We start from the raw sequence: 27,870 nt of genomic DNA on the forward strand, positions 1-27,870 counted from the left end.
ACTTCAACCACTTGCAGGACTTGTGCAAGAAGTACAGCGGCAGTGGTGAGTTTCTTTTGGTCAGGTCAGCACTGGGTCAGAGCATCTGTATTACTCTATTTACCAGTACAAGAATGTGGACAGGGCCTGGCGGACATTAGATTCAGCATAATGACTTTTTGACTTCAAGCTGTTCAGAGACTCTTATACCAGAAAAACTTTGCCTGGAAGAAAGTACTGGGATTAGATCTATCAAACATAAGCCAAAGTCTGAAAAAGCTGACGGTATGCACTTACCTGCAACAAACCTATCTAATCTGCCCCAGCCCCATCATGAATGCAACTGTTAAGCCTCACGTTGCTCAATACATCCCTCCATCTAGGACCTCATGACTAAATGGCTGGGAAAAGAATCTGGCGAAATGGTGAAGCGGATCCGCTCAGTGCATGTCAGTAACCCCAATCTTGCTTTACACAAAGCATGGGAAAGACTACGTGAGTGCTATGCTGCACCAGAAATCATTGAAAGGTCATTGTTTCAACAATTGGACAGCGTTCCTAAAATTTCAGTTAAAGACCACATCAAATTACATGAACTAGGGGAGGTCCATGTCTTGATGGACCATGTCTTTGGTAATCGACCATCTCCTGCTGTGGCCATTTATGGGCTGCAAAGAGCCATCAGAGAAGGTGCACAGGAGCATGGTGCCGATACAGTCAAGTTTGTGGAAAGACATTTCTATGTTGATGATGGTTTGGTATCTGTACCATCTGAAGCTGAGGCAATTAATTTGCTCCAAGGAACACAGGCCTCACTACCTCCTTTTGCACAAGTTTGCTTCGAACTCTCAGACAGTTATGGAAGCCTTTCCGCCAGAAGATTGTGCCCCAGTAATCAAGGACCCAGACCTCAGTGGAGAAACCTCACCCACACAACGGAGTTTAGGTCTGCTATGGGAGATCATGACCGACACATAGGTCTTGGAGAGAATCTTTCCAGGCTTGCCATTAAGTAAGTACTCTGCATCAACCATTACCAAACCATTCACCCGGAGTGGTGTCCTCTCCACTGTCAACAGTGTTTTCGATCCTTTGGGTCTACTGGCACCTGTCACGATCCAGGGAAGAGCCCTTCTCAGAGAACTTACCTCTGAGCAGCCAGACTGGGACACACCTCTCTCTGAGGACAAATTAAGCAAATGGCAAGCCTGGAAAGATTCTCTCCAAGACCTAGATCAGCTTCATGTTCCACATACATACACAACAACCTCACTAGTTGAAGCAGTGCACACAGAATTGTGTGTATACTCAGATGCATCTACCAAGGCCATAGGTGGTGTGGCATATCTGAAAGCACTTCAGAAAGATGGGCAAGTAGAAGTAGGATTTGTCATGGGCAAGGCAAAATTAGCACCCCTGTCTGAACCTACAATCCCAAGGCTCGAGCTCTGTGCTGCTGTCTTAGCAGTAGAGATGGCAGATCTCATTAAGGATGAGCTGGACCTGAAGCTAAACGAATTGAAGTTCTTTACCGACAGCAAAGTGGTGCTCGGCAACATTTATAATGAGTCGAAACGATTTTATGTGTATGTCCACAACAAAGTTCAACGCATCCATCAGCCCTTCAAGACCTGAGCAGTGGCACTATGTACGCACAGAAGAAAACCCTGCAGATCATGCATCACGATCTTTACCTGCACGATGCTTGGCACAGAGTTCATGGTTTACCGGTCCCTCCTTCCTGCGGCAGCCACCGCCAAAAAAGACACAAACGACTGAGATATTTGAACTAATTGATCCAGAAAATGACTCAGAAATACAACCACAAGTACAAACGTGTTACTAACCTGAAAGAACCAGAGTTTACCTCTAACCGATTCCAACGGTTCTCCACCTTCACCTCCCTAGTAAGAGGAATATCATTTCTAGTTCACATGGCAAAATCCTATAATCACACAAACCAACACAGCAAATGCAAAGGTTGGCACAGATGTGACTTACCCCGTACTCCACGACGAAATTAACCAAGCAAGGAATGTTATCCTTAAAGCAACACAAAAGGCTGCATTTGCAAAAGTTCTGACAGCCCTCCAAGCTAACCAAGCCATACCCAAAAGTAGTCACTTAAGGAAACTCAGTCCAATCTTGGAGGACAACTAAAGTGCTCTGAGCTTGCAATTGCAGAAAAGAAACCAATAATTCTCATTCTCATTCTCATTGAAACAATGGACACGTCAAGTTGTATAAATGCTCTCAGGTGCTTCGTTGCACTCAGAGGCCCTGCGAAACAGTTCAGTTCCAATTGCAGTACCAATTTCATTGGAACGTGCAAGGAGCTCGGAATGGACAAAATGGTGCAGAAGTACCTCAGCAAGCAAGGATACAGCTGGGAATTCAACCCACCTCACAGTTCTCACATGGGAGGCTCGTGGGAGCGCCTGATCGGCATCGCCAGAAGAATCCGAGATTCAATGTTTCTGCAGCTGAAAACTCGCTTAACCCACGAAGTTCTTTGCACACTAATGGCAGAAGTTACGGCTATCATTAATGCACGACCACTCCTACCCGTGTCTGCAGACCCAGAACAACCATTCATACTTTCACCTTCAATGCTCCTAACACAGAAGACAGGAGTTCCGCCTCCTCCTGGAGACTTCACAGACAAGGACCTGGAAACCTTCAAGTGGGAGATCTGGTTCTGCTCAGGGACAAGCAGACAGCTCGCAAATGTTGGCCCACGGATAGAATCTCAGCCATATTTCCTGGAAAGGATGGCCATGTAAGAAAGGTTGAAGTCACCACGACACGGCAATATAAAAACCTTTCTAAGGCCAATTGTAGAGGTCGTCCTTCTTCTACTGAAAGACTGATCTAGAGACTAAGGTTTAGCACTCTTACAAGTTCATAGTGACCTTACATAGGTCAGGTGGTGAGTGTGTTGTCCTGTAAGGACTTTAATGTTTAAATATTTGCTCTAAATATTTTTGATAAATATTCTTATATAAAAAATGTAAAGTTATAATTACCTTTTTATCTACTTAATTTGTAAAAATATATTGTTTGTTTTATGCAATAGATAATCACATAGACAGGGACTTCCGGCTTAGCTAAGCATGGAGTAGGTCGCATTGAGCTTCGCTCCTACAGAGTTTGTTTCTCCAGTATTTTTAGGCACGATTTGCTCACTTTTGGTAGCTTAAAAGTTTTTCTAAACCTGTTTTGAACAAGAATTATTTTGATTTTCGGTGACTACAATGCCACCCAAGGTCAATAAAAGCGCAAACACCTCTCAGCCTCACCTGTTGCCGATGCTGCATCCCCTCTTCGTGGTAAAACCTTGCCGTCACTAGAGGCCACGCCGGCCGATGCCAATGTTACTGCTCTCAGGACCGAACTTCTCTGCACCCTTCGTGAAGAAATACCAGCAATATTTAAAGCTGAACTTCATACAGCATTAGGTGACAACCTCTCCTCGATTAAATCTGAGCTGCTAGCACTGAAAACCGATCTTTCCTCCAATATTTCCGCTATGCAGCAAAGCTATACTCAATACATAATACTATACTATATTCTCAAAGACACCGTGTCAGAGATGGAGCAGTCCCTCTCCACTTGCACCGATGACATAGCCACTCTCCGTGCTAAGGTGGAGTACATGTCTGGAGAACTGGTTAAATTGGAGAGCAAATGTGATGATTTGGAATCTAGGTCACGCCGTAACAATGTTCGTATTGTCGGTGTGCCGGAGGATACTCCAAATAATTTATGCACAGAGTATGTGTCAAAACTCTTGATGGAGGCATTTACACTTGAGAAGGAACCGCTTGTGGATCGTGCTCACCGGACCCTGACTCCCAAACCCAAGCCGGCGAATGTCCGCGCGCGATAGTAGCAAGGCTCCACTATTATACAGACTGTGCGAATATCCTCAAGAAAGCCAGGGAGCTACAGCGGATTAAACTACACAACATGACCATCTCCGTCTTCCCTGACTACACCGCTAAAACAGCGCGAGCCCTCGCAGCTTTTAATGACTTTCGACGCCAGCTACGGGACATCGAAGGAGTCCGGTTCGGCATCCTCCATCCAGCCAAGTTACGCATCACATACGAGGGAGTGCAGTGCGACTTTACTTCACCAGCTGAAGCTAAGGCTTTTATTAGTAAAATTACAAAATAGACTGATTATATGAGGGTTGCATATTGTGTATTTGCAAATTCGGTTGGCCCAACAGGACTTTGTTGGTGAGTTTTATTTAACTCATTTTTTACCGCGCTAACAGTGAGTGTCGGGGGTTATTTCATTTTGTATACGTGCCTTAAAATTACACGCGTGCCTTACAATTTTATTTTTATTTTGAAATGGCTCTGTAGGAGCTTTCTTTATAGGTTATGGTTAGCTATACAGTTGTAAGCGTTTCTTTTTTTCTTGCTCCATTTAGGAGCTTGCACTGCTGTCTCTGTCGTTTGGGGATGGGGACATCTGTAGTGCGGGGAGGGTGGGAAGTGGACATGGTCCAATGTTCTGTGAAGTTCATTTCACTTTTTATGTTTGTTCACATCTATGTCTGTTTCATTTTGTCTGTGTGTCAGCGCGTGTGCGTGCACTTTTTTCCCTTTTCTTTTTATGGGGTGGGAGGAATGACCTGTTTAAATGCCTATTTCCAAACTAAAGTCTGTTAGCTATGACCAGCACTCAAGGTCAAAAGTGTAATGATTTGACTGGTATTCGATTTCTGAGTTGGAATGTGAAAGGCCTGAATAGCCCCACTAAGGGTTCCAAAATATTTTCACACCTAAAGCGCTTGAAGAGTGATGTAATATTTCTGCAGGAGACCCATTTGCGGGACAGGGACCATGTTAGACTCAGATGTCCATGGGTGGGAAACATGTTTCACTCGACGTTTAATTCTAGAGCCAGAGGGGTGGCTATTCTGATCAATAAAAGAGTTCAGTTTACTCCTTCAAAGATAGTGGCTGACAAGAATGGGAGATACCTAATAGTTGTTGGCACTCTTTGTAATAACCCTGTATTGTTGGTCAATGTATATGTTCCGAATTTTGATAATCCGGGTTTTACAGACAAGTTGTGGAGTACCCTCCCTTTCCTTGACACCCATCCTTTAATACTGGCTGGTGATCTGAATTGTGTTATTGACCCCACCTTAGATCGTTCAAACCCTCGAACCCTGAACCAGTCTTCTATGTCCAAATCCATTTCGGATTTTATGAGTAAAAATGGGTTTGTAGACCCTTGGAGATTTTATAACCCTAGTGCCAGGACACTAGGTGCACCAGTCTTTTTCATGTATTGATTATTTTTTATTGACAATTCCCTAATCCCTAAAGTCACAGCGTCTGATTAACATGCAATTGTTATTTCTGACCATGCACCACTTAGTGTTAATATCAAATTTGTGGGTTAGCCGCGTTTTTCCTCACCCTGGAGGTTCAATTCTTTGTTGTTGTCGGACAAGGCATTTAATGTTTTTATCTTGTCTGCAATAGATGAATATATAATCTTTAATAGGAGTGATGCTGTCTCATCTTCATTGTTGTGGGAATCTCTTAAAGCATATATGCGTGGACAAATTATTTCGTATTCTGTCCATTCCAATAAAGACCGCAAAGCTAAGCTTCAGGATCTGACTACAAACATTTATGATTTAGACAAGCAAATGGCTGCCAATCCAACTCCCAGCATTCAAAAAAAACGAATTGAGCTACAGACTGAATTTGACTTGCTTTCAACAACTGAAGCTGAGCATCTCCTGTTACATTCCCACACAATTTACTATAAGCATGGTGATAAATCTAGTAGGCTCTTGGCCCACCAGTTAAAGCGCCAGGCTGCTTCCCGTTTGATACCTCAAATTAAAGACAAGGCTGGCAAAATGGTTTCTGAGCCTAGGGAAATAAATAATGTATTTAAAACTTATTATTCATCTCTGTATAAATCTGAATCTGTAGCTGATACATATGATTTGGCTTCTTTTCTCAAAGATTTGGCAGTGCCTACCGTTGACCCCACCATGGCTGAACAATTAGATGCGCCCCTAACATTAGAAGAGGTTATGCATGCTATTAAAGCTATGCATAATGGTAAGGCACCAGGCCCAGACGGGTTCCCTGTTGAATTTTTCAAGAAATTTATAGACCGTTTAGCTCCACTTCTTCTTTTAGTATACAATGAATCTTTAGAACGTGGCTCTTTGCCTCCCACTTTTTCTCAGGCAGTCATCACGCTTCTCTTAAAGAAGGATAAGGATCCTACATCTTGTGCCTCATATAGACCTATATCCCTTCTCGACGTGAATGTAAAAATCTTGGCCAAGGTATTAGCGAGACACCTTGAAAAAATCCTTCCTTCTATTATTTCAGAGGAACAGAATGGCTTCATTAAAGTTCGGCAGGTATTTTTTAACGTTCGCACACTTTTTAATGTCATTCTGTCTAATCACTCTTTAACTAGTCCAGAAGTAGTCATCTCGTTTGATGCCGAGAAAGCTTTCGATCGGGTGGAGTGGGTCTATCTTTTTGCCGTCCTAAATAAAGTTTGGCTTTGGGGACCGATTTATTTCATGGATTCGATTGTTGTACAATTCCCCTCAGGCTAGCGTCCACACAAATGAGATTTCTTCCGACTATTTTACTTTGTCACGTGGCACTAGACAGGGCTCACCCTGTCTCCCTTACTTTTTGTTTTGGCCATTGAACCCTTGTCGTTAGCTTTGCAATCACTCACTTCATTTCACGGAGTATCCCGCTATAATATTGGTCTGAAATTGTCACTGTATGCAGATGATCTCCTTCTATATGTTTCTGATCCTTTGGCAAGTGTTCCACCAATTTTATCTTTGTTGAAGAGATTTGGCTCTTTTTCAGGTTATAAAGTGAACTTACTTAAAAGTGAATGCTATCCTATAAATTCTCTGGCTCTTACACTGAAACAGTCTGACATTCCTTTCAAGATCAGTCCTTCAGGTTTCAAATATTTAGGAGTCAATGTGACCCGGACTCTGCCTTCCTTATATTCGGCTAATTTCTCCCCATTGCTTAGCCAGATCAAGACGGATTTTCAAAGGTGGGGTTCCTTCCCTTTGTCTCTAATTGGTCATATTAACGCCATTAAAATGAACATTTTGCCTCGGCTACTTTTTCTGTTTCAGTGTATCCTTGTATTTTTGCCCAATTGTTTTTTTAAAACACTGGACCAACTTATTACCTCTTTTTTCTGGGGAGGTAAAAATCCCAGGGTGAGGAAATCACTTTTGCAGGGATTTACGTTTAGTGGCGGTCTGGCTTTACCTATTTTTTTGTTCTATTATTGGTCGGCCCACATTCACAAATTGACTTACTGGCTTCAATCACAAGAACTGCTATGGTGTAGGCTTGAAGACCAGTCCTGTATCTCCTCTTCTTTAAATGCTTTACTGACATCTTCCCTCCCAATTAACCCATCTTTTTTCACAAAAAATCCTGTGGTTCAGTCCAGTATTAAAATCTGGTCACAATTCAGGAATAATTACAAGTTTGTTTCAGCCTCAACCACAATGCCTATAACGGAAAATCACTTATTTCCCCCTGGCCTGACTGATGCTGTCTATATACAGTGGGAAAACTTATTTTGGCATTAAAAGTTTTAAAGACCTGTATAAAGATTGCCTTTTCTCAAGTTTTTCCACTCTGTCCTCTGAAATGAACCTCCCGGCTGCTCATTTATTTCGCTACTTTCAGGATCGGCACTGTGTTTCGTCTCTCTTCCCTTCATGGGCGAGGCTAGCCCCTTTTTAGGGGTGCTTCAGCACTAAAACTCTGACCCTAGAATCGCCCCTGCTTCCCTTCCCATCCTTCACTTCCTAATACTCAACTTTGGGAAGAGCTGCTGTCTCTTAAGCCCAACAAGAAATCTATTATATCAATAATATATAAACAGTAATGGAATTAGACACCTATGCAACAAAATTCAGAGGTCTTGGGAACAAGAGTTATGAATAACATTTTCAGATCAGTGATGGGAAAAGGCATTATCATGTATTCGCTCCAACACATCCTGTGCAAGGTTGCAACTAATTCAGTTTAAGGTATTATACAGGGTTCATTATTCAAGGTCTTGTTTATCTGAAATTTATCCACAGATAACCGATCAATGTGAGCGGTGTCACGGTACCCCATGTAATCTTGGTCACATGTTTTTCTCCTGCCCTAGACTTCACAATTTCTGGAGCCAGTATTCTGCGATTCTTTCCAAAGTTCTTCTTCAAAGCTCCCTTCTTAGATGTATTTGGATTCCCGGTTAACTCTGTGTTAACTGACCCTGCTCAGGCTGATGTATTGACATTTACATCACTTGTGGCTAGACGGTGCATTTTACTTCTCTGGAAAGCCTCTAAAACACCTTCAGTTTCTGTGTGGCTCCAGAATGTGATGTCATTGCTTAAACTGGAAAAGATAAAGTTTTCATCCAGGGGTAACTCTGAAAAAATGTCACCATAAATGGGGCTCTTTCATGGACTATTTTAAATCGCTACAAACTCTACCATGTGATTGATTCTGCCTCTTCCATTCCCCCCCCCATACTTTTTTATTTTTATTTATTTATTTAGTTAGTTAGTTAGTTAGTTAGTTAGTTTTTTTTACTGTGTGTTTTCTGTCTCCTGTATATGCCTTTTTTCTTTACTCACTGTTTTATTGTGTTCTAAAATAACAAAAATTTAAGGGAAATACCTGTAAACTGTTTGTACATGACTGTTTGTGACACTTCCTCAATAAAAAAAAAAAAAAGATAATCACATAGACTCAATCATATACTTCAATGGATGAATTATCTGACTCTCTAGCTTGTGGACACAATATTGGATAATGCAGTCCTGCTGTCAAGCATGATTAATCATTTTGTCTGCTACTAAGATATATTTTATACAGGACTTTCATAAAAAAAATCTTCCAAATTTTTTGTTTCCTACAAACCTGACTCTAATATTAGGAAGAATGTGAAGGTGTGCTTTCCCTCACATTTTCAACTCCCACTCTTCAAATTTTGAGGACAAGTAACATTTGAGATTTTTTTCAAGTATCATTTTACTTTTTTTTTTCAATTTCTAACAAGCATTGGTCAATACTCGTCATACAGTCTCGTCAACTCGACATTACCAACATGAATCTTCATGAGTCAATCCCATCAAAAGCGCAGTGAAATCACCAACACATATAGTACCTAAGTGTCTACAAATTGTTTTGCATAAATTTGCTTCATATCCTTTCATACTATTTTATACCCTTTTTCTGTATCTTTATAGAAATACATAATTCTCTCTCTCTCTCTCTCCCTCTCGCTCTCTCTCGCTCTCTCTGCCACTCTTAAACCTTACTTAAAAAGATATTTTACATTTACATTTTGACATTTTACAAAAATTATATTGCACATGGTATGATATTAACAAACATGTATATTATGTAAATTAATGTGCACATAATAATACAGTAATATAGTAGGGGTTAACTGTGCCAGCTCTGCCCCATACTGGGAAAGAGTTATTGAGTTTGTGGCCACTGGTAGTAAAGACCCCCTGTGGCATTCTGCGGTTATCCTCTGTGGTCTATTTCTGCAGCATTCTCCTCTCAGACACCTCAACCAGAATCTCCAGCTCTACTCCCAAGACAGAGCTCGCTTTCCAAATAAGCTTGTTGAGTTTGTTTTCATTGGCAGACATTAAAAAACCTGAGTATCCTCCTGAGGAAATACAGGTGATTCTGCCATTTCTTGTATAGTGTATCAGTGGTTTTTGTCCATTCCAGTTTGTTGTCTATGTGGGCACTCAGATACTTGTTGTCCACAATGTCCACCTCAGAGCCCATGATGCTGATTAGGCTTGAGGAGTCCTCTGGTTTCTATAATCCACCACCAGCTAAAGAGTGGTGTATTAAGAGAGGTTTGGAGGCTAAGTACAAGATAGTGGTGGTTTTGTAGCAGCCTACAATAGCAGAGTTATCATAAAACATCTGCAGATGGCAGGACTGTGAGCTGCATCTGAAGTCTGATGTGTAATGTGTGAACAGAAAGGGAGATTGGACAGTCTCCTGAGGCTGATCTGAAGCCTCACATGCTGTGGCTGACCTGTTAGGTAGTAAAAGTATAATCAGGGTTACCAGAGGAGCATCCATGTGCATTTACAGTAGCTTATCTTTGAGCAATGTGGGTCATATGGTGTTGAAAACACTGACCTGTAGTCACCACTGGCTTATAGTCACAGTGCTTTCTTGGTTGTTTATTTTTGGGCACAGGAATGTGGTTTCCCACAGGGCAGGTACAGTCCTTATGCTCAGTCTCAGGTTGAATATATTCTCAACTGCACACAGCTGAGAAGAACATCCTCTGAGTACCCTACAAGGGTGTAGGCTACTAAACTCTATCCTCATATCCTCTGTGATGATGTTAGCATCTCTGACATGGGACATATTTAGATAGCTAGACAAGTTGGTCAGAGCATCTTCAAAATAAGAAATTGTGTGATGTTCCTGATATGCAGTGATTAGAACCCACCAAAAAGTGCCTACAATAGGCACATAAGAACTGGACCATAGCGCAATGGAAGAAGATGGTCTGGTATTGTAATAAGTCTGTCTGTGTTTTACCCTGTTTCTGTCTGCTGTCTGCCCTGCTGTTAATTGTTTGCTCCGCCCACTCATTGGTTACCATGGACACTGATTGAACTCCACCTCTCCCTCATGTGTGTTGTGTTAGTTTCTGATTGTCTCTGCGCTGTGATTGGTTCCTGTTTGTCATATATACTCTGTTGTCCACTTCCCTGGTGTTGGTCGTTGTTACATGTTGGATGTTTGTGTCTATGTTCCCATTTCCTATGTCTATGTGTTTTGGACTATTAAACTTTAAAACTGCACTTGAATCCTCACTCGCCTTTGTCTCACCGTGACAGAACGACCAACCACTTATGGATCCAGCAGAAATCTTGTTTTGTTTATGTCAGGGGGATTCCCCAATTGAGGAATATGCGGAGGTATTCCTGGACCTGTGTAACCAGGTGGACTTTGGGGAAAAGGCTCTTAAGGACATGTTCCGGCATGGATTGCAGGACTCGGTACGCTATCTAATGCCATTGGGCCGAGAGATGGGGCCTTTCACAGACCTGGTCAATTTAGCGTTGCTCCTGGCGGGTCCTCCCTAACCATGTGCAGGGTAGAGATGGACACCGGCCCTAAACGGACACCGGTAGGCATCGGGGTCCGTGGGCCACAGAGCCAAACCAGCCACGGACGCCCGAATGCGCTACAATAACTCTGCCCTGCCCAGTCCCGTGTACGCCTGTGACCGAGCCTGTCCACATGGCTGCTGGACCGGTAAGTTCAGTTAAGGCCCGTGCGAACCGGCTGATCTCCAACCTGGCGGATACCCTGATGGTGTCGGTTCGGGCGGCCAGCATCCCTGAGCTGTCTGCTTCACCAGCCAGGCAGATCGGGTCGACGGAGCCAGCCGGACCGACCGGGTCGACGGAGCCAGCCGGACCGACCGGGTCGACGGAGCCAGCCGGATCGACCGGGTCAACGGAACCAGCCAAACCGACTGGGTGGACGGAACCAGCCGAACCGACCAGGTCGACGGAACCGACCGGGTCGACGGAACCAGCCGGGCCGATCAGGTCGACGGAACCACCCGGACCGTCCGGGTCGACCGGGTTTTTGGAGCCTACCGGATCGATCGCGTTGGTCGGGTCACCCGGAATGACAGAGTCAGGTAACTCAGCGAGTATGGTTGCGCCCAAGCCCCGTAGACTCACTGCCCTGCCTGAAGGGCTTGGTTCCGAACTCTCTGCCCTGTCCGGGACGGATTACGGTGAACTCTCTGCCTGGTCAAAAATGACTGCGTTTGAACTGCCCCACCTATCTGCTCTGCCTGTCCCTAGTTTTGACTCCCTGTCTCTGTCCGTCTCTCCCTCTCCTGTCCCTAATTATAGGTCTGAAGCACCTCCAGCACAACTCTGGCCGCCAACTCCGCTATGGTCTCTGGCTCGACCTGTGGCACCACCCTGGCTTCCAGCTCTGCTCTGGACTCTGTCTCCACCTGCAGCACCACCCTGGCCGCCAACTCCGCTATGGTCTCTGGCTCGACCTGTGGCACCACCCTGGTCTCCAGTCCTGCTATGGTCTCTGGCGCCGCATGCTGTACTGGCCTTCTGCTCCGCCGGCCCCGCCCTGGCCTTCTACTCCACCGGCTCCGCCCTGGCCTTCAGCTCCGCCTTGGCCACCTGCTCTGCCGGCTCCGCCCTGGCCGCCTGCTCTGCCGGCCCCGCCCTGGCCACCTGCTCTGCCGGCCCCGCCCTGGCCGCCTGCTCTGCCGGCCCCGTCCTGGCCGCCTGCTCTGCCGGCCCCGTCCTGGCCGCCTGCTCTGCCGGCCCCGCCCTGGCCACCTGCTCTGCCGGCTCCGCCCTGGCCACCTGCTCGGCCGACTGGGGTTGGTCGTCATTTCATGTCGTATGTCTGTGTCTATGTTCCTGTTTCCTGTCTGCTCAATGTTCTGCCCTGTGTTGCCTGACCGTCTGTTTACCTGTTTCGTGTTTAGATTAATAAAGAACTGTAACTGCACTTGGATCCACCCTCACCTTTGTCTCACCGTGACAGGTATGATAAATCATATTTTATTTTAAAACATGAGAAAGGCTGGGTGCATATGCCTGGCTCACCAGGGGAAGAGATGGCACCAGGATGAACTATGTTAAGAAGGCAATGTGATTCTCTTGGCAATTCTTTGCTAGAAAAACCTGCAACTGGCATTCGTGTGGATGTTGACATGTACCAGCTAAACAGTGTCGGAGACCATTATTATTATTATTATTATTATTATTATTATTATCATTATTATTATTATATATAATATTATATGTTAATAGATGTTTTAAAGTCAATACACTATAAGATCAAATAAAATGTGCCATTAAAGCACAAAAGCCCACCAAAACTGAAGGAGCCAATTAGGGCCTCACCCTCCGGGTGAAGGTGAGCTGAAATGGTCTGGCTAAGCAGTAGGGGAGGCAAGAGCTTGAAGTACAAATGGTGTGTCTTTCACACTCAACAGGGTCGCAACCTGTTTCTCCTGGCTTATGTCGTTCGCCATGAAGAACTGCTCCAGCCGTTCAATAAAAGCCAACCAACACTCTGCTTTCGGGACAAACTTGCCTAAGTTTCCAACAGCGTCATAATTTAAACTTTACGGAAAGTTTACTGAGTCAAATGCAAAACTTGAAGCATTCAATACATCACAAATATTATCACAGCAGGGTAGAGGCACTGGAGAGTGTGGGGAAGCCAGAAGCAGCAGGGAAGTCCCAGGAGTGTGGCTCGGAAAACAACCAGAAAAGCCAAAAGATAAGTCATACAAAGACATTGTGGACATTTTAAAGAGCCATTTTGAGCCAAAGCCTTTGCTGATTGCGGAAAGATTTCATTTTAATCATTGCAACTAAATTGCAACGATTAATTGCAATTAACTGAATCTGTGATGGAATATGCAGTGGAGCTGAAACAATGTGCGGTGAGCTGTGAGTTCGGTGCAACATTGGACTAAGCATTGCGTGACTATTTCGTAAGTGGAATCCACAATGAAACCTGTCAACAATGACTGTTGTCATAATCGAATCTGACATTTGCACGTGCCTTTGAGATCGCATTGTATGCGACGAGTATGGAGACGACAGACAAAGACACGCAGCAGCTGAGAGGGTATGACTCGCGCCAAGGGGAAGTGCATAAAGTGGATGCGCGAGCAGCACACCATTCCGATCAGAGAGGGAAGAGGGAATGTAACAGATGTCATGGCAAAGATCACAGCCCGCAGGTGTGTCATTTCAAGAGTGCACAGTGCCATAATTGTGGAAAAATTGGCCACATTAAAAGAGCATGCAGAGGAAAGAAGGGAAAAATTCTTTTGCTGACAAAAACACTAAGTATGTGGAGGCAGAGGAAGCTGAGTTGCCCATGTTTTCGCTGTTAAGTGAGGAGAAGGACAAAAAGTCATTCACAGAGACATTTAAGGTAAATGACAAAGAAATAATGATGGAAATTGTTACCGGTGCAGCCGTGTGTATCATATCTGAGGAAATGTTCCAAGCAGCATTCGCAACTGAGCCACTAGAGGTCGCTGGAGTCAAACCTAAGACATACAGGAGAGATTATGCCTGTATTGGGAGAGTTTAAAGCGAAAGTGAGCTATGAAGGACAAAGTGAACTGCTACCCTTAATTGTGGTAAAAGGGTAGGGGCCAGCTCTGTGTGGCAGAAATTGGCTACAAAAGCTTACCTTGAATTGAAAACATTTCAGTCAAGTGCATCAACCAAAGACACTTCAAGAGTTGCTAGATTCGTGCCCAGAGGTGTTCAAAGATCAACTAGGCACACTCAGTGGGCTTAAGGCAAAGATACTGGTGAATCCTGAAATTTCCCCATGTTTTTGTAAAGCTCGCCCACTGCCTTTTGCCATGAAGGCTCAAGTTGACGCGGAATTGGACAGACTGGAGAAAGCTGGAATAATCACACCTGTAAAACACAGTGAATGGGCGGCACCAATTGTGCTAGTGATAAAAAAAGACAAAACCATAAGACTGTGTGGAGACTTTAAATTAACCGTGAATCAAACAGCTATCACAGAAACGTACCCTTACCCCGCATTGAGGAGTTGATGGCTACACTGAGTGGAGGAACTGTGTTTTCTAAAATAGACCTAGTGTCAGCATACCAGCAGGTTCTTGTAGATGACGAGTGCAAACTGCTGCTGACCATTAACACACACAGAGGATTATTTGTCTACAATAGATTACCATTTGGTGTCAATTCAGCACCCTCGATTTTTCAAAGAATCATGGAGAACATCATGAAAGATCTGGATGTTGTTGTATACCTTGATGACTTACTGGTCACTGGAAGGACAGAACAGGAACATCTGCTGAGGCTACAAGCAGTGTTGAAAAGACTTCAGGAGAACGAATTGAGTATCTGGGATTTGTGTTAGACAGTAAGGGGCTTCATCCATCTCCAGTTATTAGTTACTCCAGCATTATCTGTATCTGTATCCGTATCTGTTAACCATATGAATTATCTGTATCTGTATCCGTACTCGGAGTGGGTGGGGCCTAACCCGGAAGTATTGTCTTGAGATGGGCGGGGCTTTAACCGGTAATAATTAATTTGTAATATTTATAACACTAGCTTACTACCTTTATGTTTTTATGAAATACAGCAAAAACGTGTCAGACACTCAGTGTGTGGTTACTGGTTAGAGACAGCTGAAGGTTTAAAAAAGAAAAAACATCTCCGACAGGCAGAGACACAATGCGAGTCGCATTCTACCAAGCAAGCACCACGTCTGAACGAATCCACGTTTACCAGAACTCTACTGGTTAGTAAGTACGTATTATTAACGTTACAACCCAAAGTAAAAAGCTGAAGAAACCCTAAACATTAACGGAAAAGTCCCGCGAACCCGAGTGACTGAGGGAGAGACAGAGAGCTGTTCTGTGTGTGACTGTGAATGAGCAGAGCGAGACACAGCAACACAATACATCTGTATGTGTGTAGGGGAGGGGCGCTGTGACTAGCCTATCACAGAACGCTGACACAATCAGCTCCCCAATGATGATTTTCATTCAATCCGAGCACAGATATTGACTCGTATTACTCGTATAATACTTGTACTCGGCAGAAGTGCTTTATCCGTACCGGATACTTGTTTCAGCCGAGTATCCGGCTCATCTCTATTGAATACTGTCCTTCTGAGAAACACAGTAATGCGGATGGAATTTCACGGGTTCCCTTACCTGACACGACGGATATAGGCACAGAGGCTTTGTCAGAGAATATTCATGCTTTAATAACCGAACATTTTGAACAAGCTCCACTGACTGCCGATCAGGTGGCATGCGTAACGCGTAAAGAAAAAAAAAACCTTTGACACTTTTTCATTGTAAATTTGAACAAATATTTTAAACTCATGGTATCTTAACTATGTAACTTGGTGAGCCAGCATTAATGTATTCAATGCTAGAGATTTAAGCACTTATGTACGTCGCTCTGGATAAGGGCGTCTGCCAAATGCTGTAAATGTAAATGTAAATGTAAATGTAACATGTGGGTCATCCAGGGATAGTAAGGATGAAAGCTCTCACTCGCAAATATGTGTGGTGGCCTAAGTAGATGCAGATTTGGAACAAGTTAGTAGAGCATGTGAGTCAGATGGAACAAAAAACACCACGTCAAGTTCCATTACACCCATGGGAATTTCCGGGTCAAAGCTGGAAAAGACTACACATAGACTTTGCTGGTCCTTTCCAGGGACACACATTCATGATACTTGTGGATGCGTATTCAAAGTGGTTGGAGGTGTTTAAAATGCCAGCCTCACCTCACAAGTGACCATCACAAGACTAAGGAGGTTGCAGCATACGGACTGCCTGAGCACATTGTTACAGACAATGGAACACAATTTACGTCTGTGGAGTTCAAAAACTTCATGCAGCAAAATGGTATTCTCCATTCAACGAGTGCTCCCGGTCATCCTGCCACCAACAGTCTGGCAGAAAGGTATACGCAGACATTTAAAAACGGAATGAAGAAACTTGCACATTTGACAATGGACTTGGAAGATAAGATCTCGCATTTCCTGATGCAGTATCGCACAACCCCAAACTGCACTACAGGTCAATCACCAGCGGATCTTTTCCTAAACCGCCATGTGCGCACTCGTCTGGATTTTGTTCATCCAGATGTCACGGTCACTGTTCGTAGGAAGCAGTATCTACAAAAGTTCTATCATGGCCAACGAGCAGTGGAGAGGTCTTTTTCAGAAAAAGACCTCTCCACTGCTCGTTGGCCATGATAGAACTTTTGTAGATACTGCTTCCTACGAACAGTGACCATTTATCTTCGTAACACCACAGGAGGAGGGAACAAATGGGTTCCAGGTGTGATAGTAAAGCAAACTGGGCCAGTGTCTTACAAGGTCCAGGGACGAGATGCTGATGTCACTTTCAGGAGACATGGTGATAGTTGAGACCCAGGTTTGTAGAGGATGAACTTGTTAAAGAGACTGATTGCTCCGAGATGGACACTTCTGTTCAACCCTGTGCATCAGAATTATGTTGTTAGTAGAAACAATAATAATTGTGTTGTGTTTTGCTACGTGCAGTTTCCGGGTTAAGCTGAGTGTACCTTAGTTTAAAAGGGAGGGTAAATGTGATTGGGTTTGGTGACGCCGTACGGGGCGCTTTTGGTTCGAGAGAGTTCAGTAAAAAGTTATTTGAGAAATGAGCCAGACTACCTCTTGTGTATTCTTTCGAGTTGATACATCACAATAGTTATGACTTGTATGAGTAACAAATGACCGAGGCAACAAATGTAATAATACAAAGACTAAATTGCTAAATTAAAAAATAAATAAAAAAAATAAAATAAACTAATTTACCACACACATATTTAAATACTCACTTGCCTGTCAAAAAATCATTTATTGCACTTTTAAATAATTTACATTTACAGCATTTGGCAGATGCCCTTTGTTACAAACCCTTTTTTTAGTTGTCTAGGGAACAAGGGTGCAACATTAAAACATTGAACGTGTACTGGAAAAATAACTGGAAACCATAAAGTCAACCTTGATGTCTTTTATTTTGGTGAACCATTACCAATTACCTCAAACCATATTGTGTACATAAATTTACAAACTATATACAGTCAACAACAAAACCCAAAAATAACTCACAAAAGAACGGGGACAAGAGAAAAGAACAAGACCGTGCCAAATCAAAGAAAGAAACAAAACATAACCAAACTTACTAAACAGGAAACAAAACTAATCTAACTCAACCATCACGATAACCCATCCATTAAACAAAAAGAAAAATCCTCTGCGTCCAAGACGGCCTAAATACAATACACTTACTAGAAACAAAACAAGCACGCGAGTCAACGACCAAACAACCACTAAAACAATTGTGGCATGCCAGAGAGCTCCCGCCTCCTGAACAGGTGCGCCTTTAAATCAACAGTAGGGCGCCCTCATTGGTGGATCCGCGCATTGCCGTCACGGTGATTGGCAGACATATTGACTGTGCAGGTAGTCGCATTGCCCTGCTAAAACAAAAATTAAAGACACAGAACAAACAAAGGGAAGAAAACAAAAACAAAATACCATTCCCGGAAACAATTAATAATATGGAACGTAACACCCTTATTCAAAGCGACGTACAAAAGTGCTTTTAAGTTTCTATCATAATGCATTAACTCTGATTCACTAGGTTACAGACTTGTCAAAGACTAGCCTTTTGTTCTGTGAAGTTAAAGCACATTCACAGTCAAAACCCTAAAACTCCTCTGGCAAAGCCATCCTCTGTTTGTGCCTGTTTATTTGTGCTCCAAGGAAACTATTTCTTGATAAAGTAGTTCAGTGTTGGCTAGCATCAGATTGCTCACTGATGACTCCTTAATCAATTTATTTGGCCCAGCATATTCTTAATACATTTATTTGAATACATTACAAAATGCCTGAGAATTAGGGATGTCCCGATCGGGTTTTTTTACCCCCAAATCCGAGTCCGAGTCATTTGATTTTGAGTATCTGCCGATACCGAGTCCCTATCTGATACTTCTATAATACATTAAAAAAGAATAACGAAGAGTGAATAAACAGATCCAGGATGTTCCTTATTTTTATTTAATTCACCTTATTTTAACATTCAACAACATCTGTTAACAAACAAGGCACTTCTGTGAGGTAGCTTGAACAATCAAGTAATAAATAACATAAATTCTTCACTTTTGGACTTTAGTGCAACAGTAAATATAAAAAAGTCTAATATAAAAACAAATAGCACCTCAACTTAAAATACCCGGCAGGCATGTAAACAAATAAAAAAAATAAAAGTGCCACAGTGTTTGCAAAGCCAGTAATGTGCTTTTAGGAACTGCACTCCTATACGCACTGAAATACTGGGTTGCAACAGCAGCCATAGAAGGAAACTGATTAGCATGTTCTTTCCAGTACTGAAGTGGGTCGCTTTTCTTAGGGGTGTTTTTTTCTGAGAGGTAGGTCTGCACTTTAGTTTCTGCTGATGTGGTACTCACGGACCTGAAATCCCAAGTTTACATATCTCACAGTTTGCTATGGCAATGTTGTTGTCATCAACTTTATAATACCTCCAGACCACAGACATACTCGTGCATTCCGCTTCAAGCTGCTTCCGTGTTCTACTTTTAACCAATAGCGTCTCTGCAACAAAGTGATGTCATGCCGCACGCGCTGCTGTTTCTGTGTGGAGTCAAAGGGTCTAACTCTGTGCCACCGCATAACTATAGATGTGTTAAAAAATAATGAGAATATATTTACATATATATATCCGAGTCCTGATCGGGAGGGAGGCCTTGTATCCAGACCCAAAAGTTGCAAATTCATGGCTGGAGGTGTATGATGGCCCCATGTTCCTGAGACAGGAGGTCCCTCTGGACAGGAATCTCCCAAGTAGAGCTGTCAAGGAGGGACATTAGGTCCAAGAACCCAATATGGGTAGGGCAATGTGGAGCCGCCAATAATAGGTAGTAGTAGTAGTAGTAGCCTTTATTGTCACTGGTCACAGGTACCAGCGAAATTAGCCATCAACCTGCCCATACATACAATACATACAATACAAGGGGAGGACAGGACAGGAAGACAGGGGATTGAGAAGAGATACAGCATAACATGAGGGAAGGGAGGAGAAAAAAAAACAACAACCCCCAGACTATCCTCCGGTGGGGAGTACAGTGTGGGAACAAGAAAAAAACACCTCAGCAACATAAGCACATAAACAGTACGCCATAAACACATGACTTGCAACAGGGGAGGGGAGTGGGGGGTGGAGGTAATCCAGCACAGGCAAGCAGCCATCAGGTCCTGCGGCCTTTCGGCGCTGGTCACAGACCCGCTTGTCAGACTGGCGGTACAAAGCGGCGAAGGCGTGGGATGGGGGGTGGGGGGTGAGTGCATATCTTTATATATGTATGTGTGTGTGTGTGTGTATGTATGTAAGTGTAGGCCTGGAGAGTCGTTGCTCCCGGCATCAAATCTTGGTGTGCCTCAGTCCGCAAGATTGTCATAGCGATACACAGCAAATTGCCATGGAGACAACCTTGATTAGTCCCAAAGAGAGTCAACAATCAGCAGGTGTCTGTAGAAGTGGGGGAAGGAACGCAAGAGCGTCTCGCTGCAGTGCTCTGCCGGGGGAATTGTTGTTCCAACAGCGGCCTTGGCCGAGGCCAGTGCTGGTTGAGAGGAGCCGAAAGCAGATAAGATTGGGATTGTTTAGTCTTGGGGCGAGTAGACGCATTCCAATTTACACGACTACACTCTTAGTCCATTCTGGTCTCCATATCGATCCGATTTTCTTTCCAAAGCTTCTCCATGATGTTAACCAAAACAGTATCCAAAGCAGTGAGCTTCATCGTGATGTTACCCATAATGCGGTTATTAGTCCCAGCCTCAGTGCTGACCGCTCTGCCCACTGCATCGATCATGACGGACAGCTTTGGGAGATTTTGAACAGCTGTTACCGTTTTCTGATTCTCTCGATAAACCAGGGCAATGCCTAATCCAATCAGCAGAACTCCTGTTATCATGGTTCCGAATAGGTAGATATCTTCAATGTCCTCCACAGAAAGAGCCGCCAGACACACGACCCGCCACCTCTCCCACGCGTCCATCGTATAGCCAGCTGCAAACGTTCCGGCAGGGCAGTCAGGTTCCCCCGAACCCAAGCTTCTCGTCGAGAAGATGGTGTCAATTGCATTGAGAGACCAGTTTATCAAATCCATGATATTTTAGTTTGGAGAGCAGTGCGGAGAGAGTCTCTCAAAGTATAAGACAGTAGACGAGACGAAAGAAGCAAAGCAGGGAAAGTAGAGGGGAGGAGAGGGAGAGAAAATGCGACCGCCTTCGTTGAGAGCCAGAGAAGAATATGAGAGAGGTGGTCTCTGTCCTGGCACACAATGGCTAGAAATCATAGGAGCAGAAAAAGGGAGGGGAAAGGAATAAATACAAGGCATCATCTATGGCTATACCATGGCATCCAGCCCCAGAGGAGCTGGAGGTGTGAGGAAAACCAGAGGGGACAGTGGGTCAACTTCTCAGGAAGAAACAAAACCACATCTGCTTTGCCAAACCTCTCTCATATGATGTCCACCACCTGTGCTTAGTACCCCCATCTCCCATGCCTCAGCCCCTGAATTGAAGTCTGTACACAGATTTGCATACACTGCAAAGTGAATTGCCCTCAGAGTGAATAATACCTTCTGCAGCCCAACTGAACAGTGACCACCATAGTGTTTTTCAAGTGGGCCTACACATGGTAGCACTACAGTTGTCAGTGAAAGTGTTTCTATGCTAGAAACACTACCCTCACATTCAGGCAGGTGCCATGTAGCATCAAGAAATGATGCTGCATTGAGTTTCCTTGAAAGGGAACCAGGGGTTGCTGAGCTGCCTGAAATCCAAATGTACCATATGTGCTTCAGTTCAGATTAAAGTGCTGTATACTACAAAAATGCATCCTGCATTTACCCAATGCATATTCAATTTACTGTTTACTGTTTTAATATCATTGTGGAGGCCCTAATTAAGAAATGGTTTCATGTCATTTGACCATTTTTATCACTGACCTAGATATCATCTAATATAAATATGACCTATATTTTGCCTTGTCATGAGTTCAACCAGTGTTTTTCTGCCATGTGTTCTTTGTTCTTAAAAAAAGTTTCTAGCAGCTCAGTAGTTGAGATATTCATATAGGAATGAAGTGGACACTGCTGTAGGTTAGACTCATTTATACAATAGCCTTGCTTAAAAGTGCTTTGTGTTCCCTAAAGCTTTGTGTTCCCTCACTCTTTATCTTTATATAAGAATAATCTTAATCAGATTTATTTTTCAGAGAATCCATGGGTTGGACTTTATTCCTCATCCTGTATTTAGAAAGGTTGAATTAAAGTCACTAAAAAATAAACACACCTTAAAGTCAATTTACAGCCTAAATATAAAACTACTATCTATTCTCAAAAACTGTGGGTTTACTATTGCAACTGAGGTGTAGATGCCTGTAAAGTTTTGCAATATTATTTAATAAATCATGAAAAATCCAACCTCTTACCTCCTCTCATTTCCTTCCTGAAATATGTCTATTGTGAAGAAGTAAGAATAATATAACCACTAAATCATTATAACGATACATGATGCATTGTGATACAAAAGTCTGACACTGGGCATAGTGGAAACATACAATTCACATATTATAAATCAGTTTCATTCTTTCATGAGAAATCAACACTGTGTTAAGGGGGCTATGGGGACATATTCGTAAGAGTAGTAGTCTGAGGTACCTGTGAGCACACACCGATTCTTTTTGCTGACAGAGGTCAGGTAATGTAGCAGCACACATCAATAAAGGGCATGGTTTCTGAGATCCCCTGTTTGTTAGCCATTTGTCTGTCTGTGTGAACTGTTCATTTATTGTTCATCTCTCTGTCTATTTTGTGCAAGAAATTGTATTTCCATGGCCTAAAAAAATTTAAAAGGTTTAAAAGACGTGGGCAGCTGTGCCTTTACTTTCTAATGGAGGACGACATGCATGTTATGTGTTCAAGAGTGGGTCAGCTCTCAAGGGGGCTGGCTGCCTGCACTGCAAGTACTTCAATTTGAAGAAGCTCTTTTACCACCTGGCTTTGTTTTGAACCTAGTGGCTGCCATCAGACATCTGCATAGTTGTGCAGCAGCTCTGATTATGAGGCTTGAATATTGAGTTTGTAGAATCAGAGTACAAGATAGGTGTTTCCCTTTCTCCTCCAACTCTGAGGCCCCCCGTCTGGATTCAGAAGCTCTCTCTGCAATTTCTTTCAATCCAAATGAGGACCTAATGGTATCTGCAACAGGCTCTGAAGACCTCAATGTATTATTGTGTATGCACACAAAATCCAATTTGTGGATTGGTGGTGTTGATGGGTGATGAAGCTGTCCCCGATGGGTTGACTGTCCACCTCTGTAATTCTCAGGGGAACGGGTCATTGAATGACCGGAAGTTGGGCTGAGACATGACAGACAGAATCACCATAGTGAATAAGTGCAGGTATTTGTAGGCTAAGATGACAGTAAGGAAGTTATTTTGGGGCAGGCTGCACAGCGTTGTCCCGCACATCTGCAGAAGAAACAGAGCTGGAGGCAGAGGTGATGCTGACACTTGTCTGGAGACTGTCCAATCTGAATGGCCTCCGGAGCCTCGTCAGAAGGAAGATCCAGCAGTGGCTGAGATTGTGGCAGTCTGTTCCTGATGCGTGATGTATTTGTTTAGCATGTAGTTTTCATCCTTCCAGGTGAGTTCAGCAAGTAGAGTAAGACTGAGGCCTTCCCAAAACATGGCCACAGTCCATCCTCTCTAGGCAGCCTGCATGTGTAACTTTACTGCATAATCTCCAAGGAGTCCATGCCTTGACTGAGTTGTATGATTTGGACAGAAAGGAGGAAGCCATCAACCGAATATTGAGCAGATATATTCTCAGTCAAGGGACACTTCAAATGAAATCAAATTTTATTTGTCACATACACAAACATACTTGGCTGTTTCCTGTTTAGTCACTTCCTGTGTTTGAATTATTTTCCGTGTGCTGGTTGCATTTGTTTGCTTGGCTAAGTATTTTAATTAATTTTTGAGTTATCCTGAGTTTATACTTTAACTTCTTACTTTTTACAAAGGGCGAACACACTGGCAATAGCATCTTAAGAGTAGAACAATTGCTCGGAAAACTTTTTGATATCGCTAACATTTTATTTGTTTTCCTGAGCGTCCGCTTCTAGCTGGTTAGCATCACTAACATCACTAGCCTGTTAGCCCGGTTTCTCTGTCCAGGCCCAGCGCACCCAGGAAGCTGCCTGCCCAGGTGCTGTTCACTCCGACGCCAGGGTACCCTGGGTGCAGACCCTGGGTGCAGCAGCGGAAGATGCAAACCGGCCCCCGGTCGAGGACCCCCCCTCCGCCACCGGTCTTCGAGATCCCCACCCGGAACCACTTTATTGATAACTGGAATGGTTTCTGGGAGTGTCCTAGGCTGTTCCGTGCTGATGGCCTGCACCCCAGCAGAGTTGGAGCGGAGATCCTCTCGGACCACATCTCCAGAGCGCTGCACACCTTCTGACTGGTAAACTATGATTTAAATCTAAATTTTAATAGCCATCCTTCACCTCGTCACATTGGTACAAATTCACACATAGCTCATCCTATAGAAACTGTGTCCGTTCCCCGAGTAGTGAGATCAAAAAGTAAATGCATGAGAAGTTCTCGAAATAATCTTACTGTAATTAGACCAGAAAAATACAGAAAAAAAACAGTTCCTAAAGTTTGGGCTTCTGAACATTAGATCACTTGCACCCAAAGCACTTATTGTAAATGAAATCATCTCAGAAAATAGCCTTACTGCACTCTGCCTTACTGAAACCTGCATTAAACCAAATGAATACATCGGTCTAAATGAGTCTACACCATCAGGATATATCTACTGTATAAGCATGAGCCTCGTCAGACTGGTCATGGAGGTGGTGTTGCCACTATCTTTAGTGATTTCCTTACTGTTACCCAGAGAACACAGTATAGATTTAGTTCTTTTGAAGTGCTTGTTCTTAATGCTGCACTCTTGCACATGCACACGAAAAAAATCCATGATGTCTTTTGCTATAACAACCGTGTATAGACCCCCAGGGCCCTACACTGATTTTCTTAGAGAGTTTGCAGATTTTCTTTCGGACCTATTGGTTAACTTTGATAAAGCAGTAATTGTAGGAGACTTTAACATTCACGTTGACGATACAAATGATGCTTTAGGACTCACATTCATGGACCTACTCAACTCATTTGGGCTTAAACAAAACATTACTAGATCAACACATCGTCTTAATCACACACTAGATTTAATAATATCACACGGAATAGATGTCACTGATATAGATATCATACCTCAAAGTGATGACATCACAGACCATTACCTCATAATGTACACACTACCTATAGAACAGACTAACTGTGTCTCACCACGTTATCGACTCGGTAGAACTATTATTCCGACCACTAAAGACAGATTCACAAATAACCTGCTTGATCTGTCTTCTTACTTCTTACTGTACCCATAAACACAAACGATCTAGATGTAATGACTAACAGCATAGACATTATATTCACTTCTTGTTCAACATCTACATCTTGTTCACTAGACCCCATTCCAACTATATTACTGAAAGAAGTGTTATATAAAGCTGGTGAGCCTTTTCTTAATATTATTAACTCCTTTCTATCTTTAGGTTACGTCCCTAAATCTTTCAAGTTGGCAGTTATTAAGCCACTCATTAAGAAACCTAATTTAGATCCTAATGAACTATCAAATTACAGACCTATATCACATTTTCCGTTTATGTCTAAAATACTAGAAAAGGTTGTGTCTGTTCAACTGTGCCCCTTCTTACAGGAGAACTATATCTTTGAAGAGTTTCAGTCAGGTTTCAGGCCCCATCATAGAACAGAAACTACAAATGACTTGTTTTTAGCTTCAGACCAAGACTGTATGTCACTATTATCCCCAAATTTCACCAGCATGTTTCCAGTCACACCAGAGGGGACAAAAACTTAGTCATGTATACACAAACATGGCTGGGGCTTATATAAATATGCACCCCTCATCAAGCGAGTGAAGCCATCAGTGAGAACCATCAAGGTCTGGCCCGCAGATGCAGATTTCACATCAACAGACATTTACTGTTACACCTCCTCTGTACTGGATTACATCAATACCACCATAGACAGTGTTACTACTCAGAAACAGATCATCACATATCCAAATCAGAAGCCATGGATGAACAAGGAGGTGCGCCTCCTGTTGAAGGCACGCACTACTGCCTTCAGATCAGGTGACGCACAGGCCTACAGCACATCCAGCGCTAACCTGAGGAGGGGCATCAAAGAGGCCAAGCACTGCTACAAGCAAAAGATAGAGGAGCATTTCTCCAACTCTGACCCTCGATGCATGTGGCAAGGCATCCAGGCCATCAGTGATTACAAATCCCCCCACCCCAACCCCGCTGCCACTGATGTCCTCTTCTTGAATGAGCTTAATGACTTTTATGCTCGTTTTGAGAGAGACAACGGAGAAACTGCCACCAAGCTCAAACCCTCAGCTGACCACCCTCCAATAATACTCTCCTCCACAGATGTCTGCAACGCACTGAGCCGGATCAGCGTACACAAAGCCGCTGGACCAGACAACATCCCTGGACGTGTACTCAGGGCAGGGCTGTCTCTTGCCCAAGCAGCTGTTCCCACTTGCTTTAAATTCAAACACTTCCCGGTTTAAAGGTGTTTAAGTCATACACTTTTTCATGTCACAGCTCATACACCATGACAAGACTGAGCAGCAACAAGATACAAGGTAGTTATACTGTATCAGTAAGGTCTCTCCCAGGCACACATTTCAAAACTGTTTCAAGGTTTCAAAATGTGCTGTTCAAGCTATTTTGAAAAATCACAAAGAAACAGCCAATGCTGAGGACCATAGATGCTGTGGTCAGCCAAGGAGACTTAATGCAGCAGATCAAAGTCACATCATGCCTACTTTCCTTCAACATATGAAATGTCCATCAGTGCCATCAGCAAAGAACTGGCAGAAACCAGGGACCAAATATCCAACTCAATCATGCAAGGAACCTCCACCATGCTTCACTGTTGCCTGGTGGAGGTTTCTTGCAAGTTTGAGTTGGAGATTTGGTCAGGATGAATGTCGTCCTCAATGATAACAACCTACCTGCTGAGTTCCTTTTACCAATTAAACATTTTCTCTCCACGGTGTCATGTGACTGGTTAGTGTTACAAGGTCTCAGGTGTGAATGGGGAATTGGTGTCATCACTCTCACTCTCTCATACTGGTCACTGGAAGTTCAACATAGCACCTCATGGAAAAGAAAATATATGTTGCTCTACAAAAAGATGACGCAGGCTACAGTACAGTATAAGAAGATTGTCAAGACCCTGAAACTGAGCTTCAGCATGGTGGCCAAGACCATACAGAGGTATAACAGGACAGGTTCCACTCAGAACAGGCCTTGCCATGGTCAACCAAAGAAGTTGAATGCACGTGGTCAGTGTCATAACCAGAGGTCGTGTTTGGGAAATAGACGTATGAATGCTGCCAGCATTGCTGCAGAGGTTGAAGGGGTGGGGGGTCAGCCTGTCAGTGCTCAGACTATACGCCGCATACTGCATCAAATTGGTCTGCATTACAACCATTACTTTAAACAGTTTTTTAACTTTTCTAGCACAAATGAACCCCAGCCCACCTATCTCAACAAATCACCTAGTAGACCTATCCTTGGTTGATGCATTGAAAGGCTTGGCAGAGATCACATCACCTCTTCCAGGACACCTCATCCTGGAACCATTACAAATACCATTCCAATCAATAAACTAATTATGCCATGTATAGAAATTATGTTAAATTGCTGTTTGTTGACTACTGCTCACTATTTAGCATCATAATCAGTTCCAAATTCACCAACAAGTTGGAGTACTTGAGACGTAATTCACCCCTGTGTCAGTGGATGTACATCTTCCTGACAGGCCACTTAAAACTCTATCACGTTTGTCAGTTTTACTGATGAAACTGTTGTGATGGGTCTGATCTCTGATAGCGACTAAAGGCTGTGGGCCCTAAACCAGAACAATGCCTAAGATTCAACCTTGGATATGTTTGGACCCTGGAACATCCACCCTCCTACATTCCTGTCAGTATAAATGTATCATAAATGTTGATAAAACCAAAGAGATGGTTGTGGACTTCCG

The 27,870-nt window shown here is 43.4% G+C and overlaps 2 protein-coding genes across 2 annotated transcripts in view; one reads left to right on the plus strand and one right to left on the minus strand.

Annotated features, from left to right (window-relative positions):
- LOC132839025 (interleukin-1 receptor accessory protein-like 1-B) overlaps positions 1-27,870 on the minus strand; it is a 331,182-nt gene that overhangs the window by 274,749 nt on the left and 28,563 nt on the right. The gene's annotated exons all lie outside the window — the stretch shown is intronic.
- Positions 24,110-27,870, plus strand: part of ptpn5 (protein tyrosine phosphatase non-receptor type 5) — a 551,551-nt gene continuing 547,790 nt past the window's right edge. Inside the window, exon 1 of the mRNA XM_060859760.1 lies at positions 24,110-24,190. The gene's annotated coding sequence lies outside the window, so the exon portion shown is untranslated. The remainder of the gene's footprint in view (positions 24,191-27,870) is intronic.

The sequence above is a fragment of the Tachysurus vachellii genome, chromosome 23 (genome assembly GCF_030014155.1).
Source record: "Tachysurus vachellii isolate PV-2020 chromosome 23, HZAU_Pvac_v1, whole genome shotgun sequence".
NCBI classification, from domain to species: domain Eukaryota; kingdom Metazoa; phylum Chordata; class Actinopteri; order Siluriformes; family Bagridae; genus Tachysurus; species Tachysurus vachellii.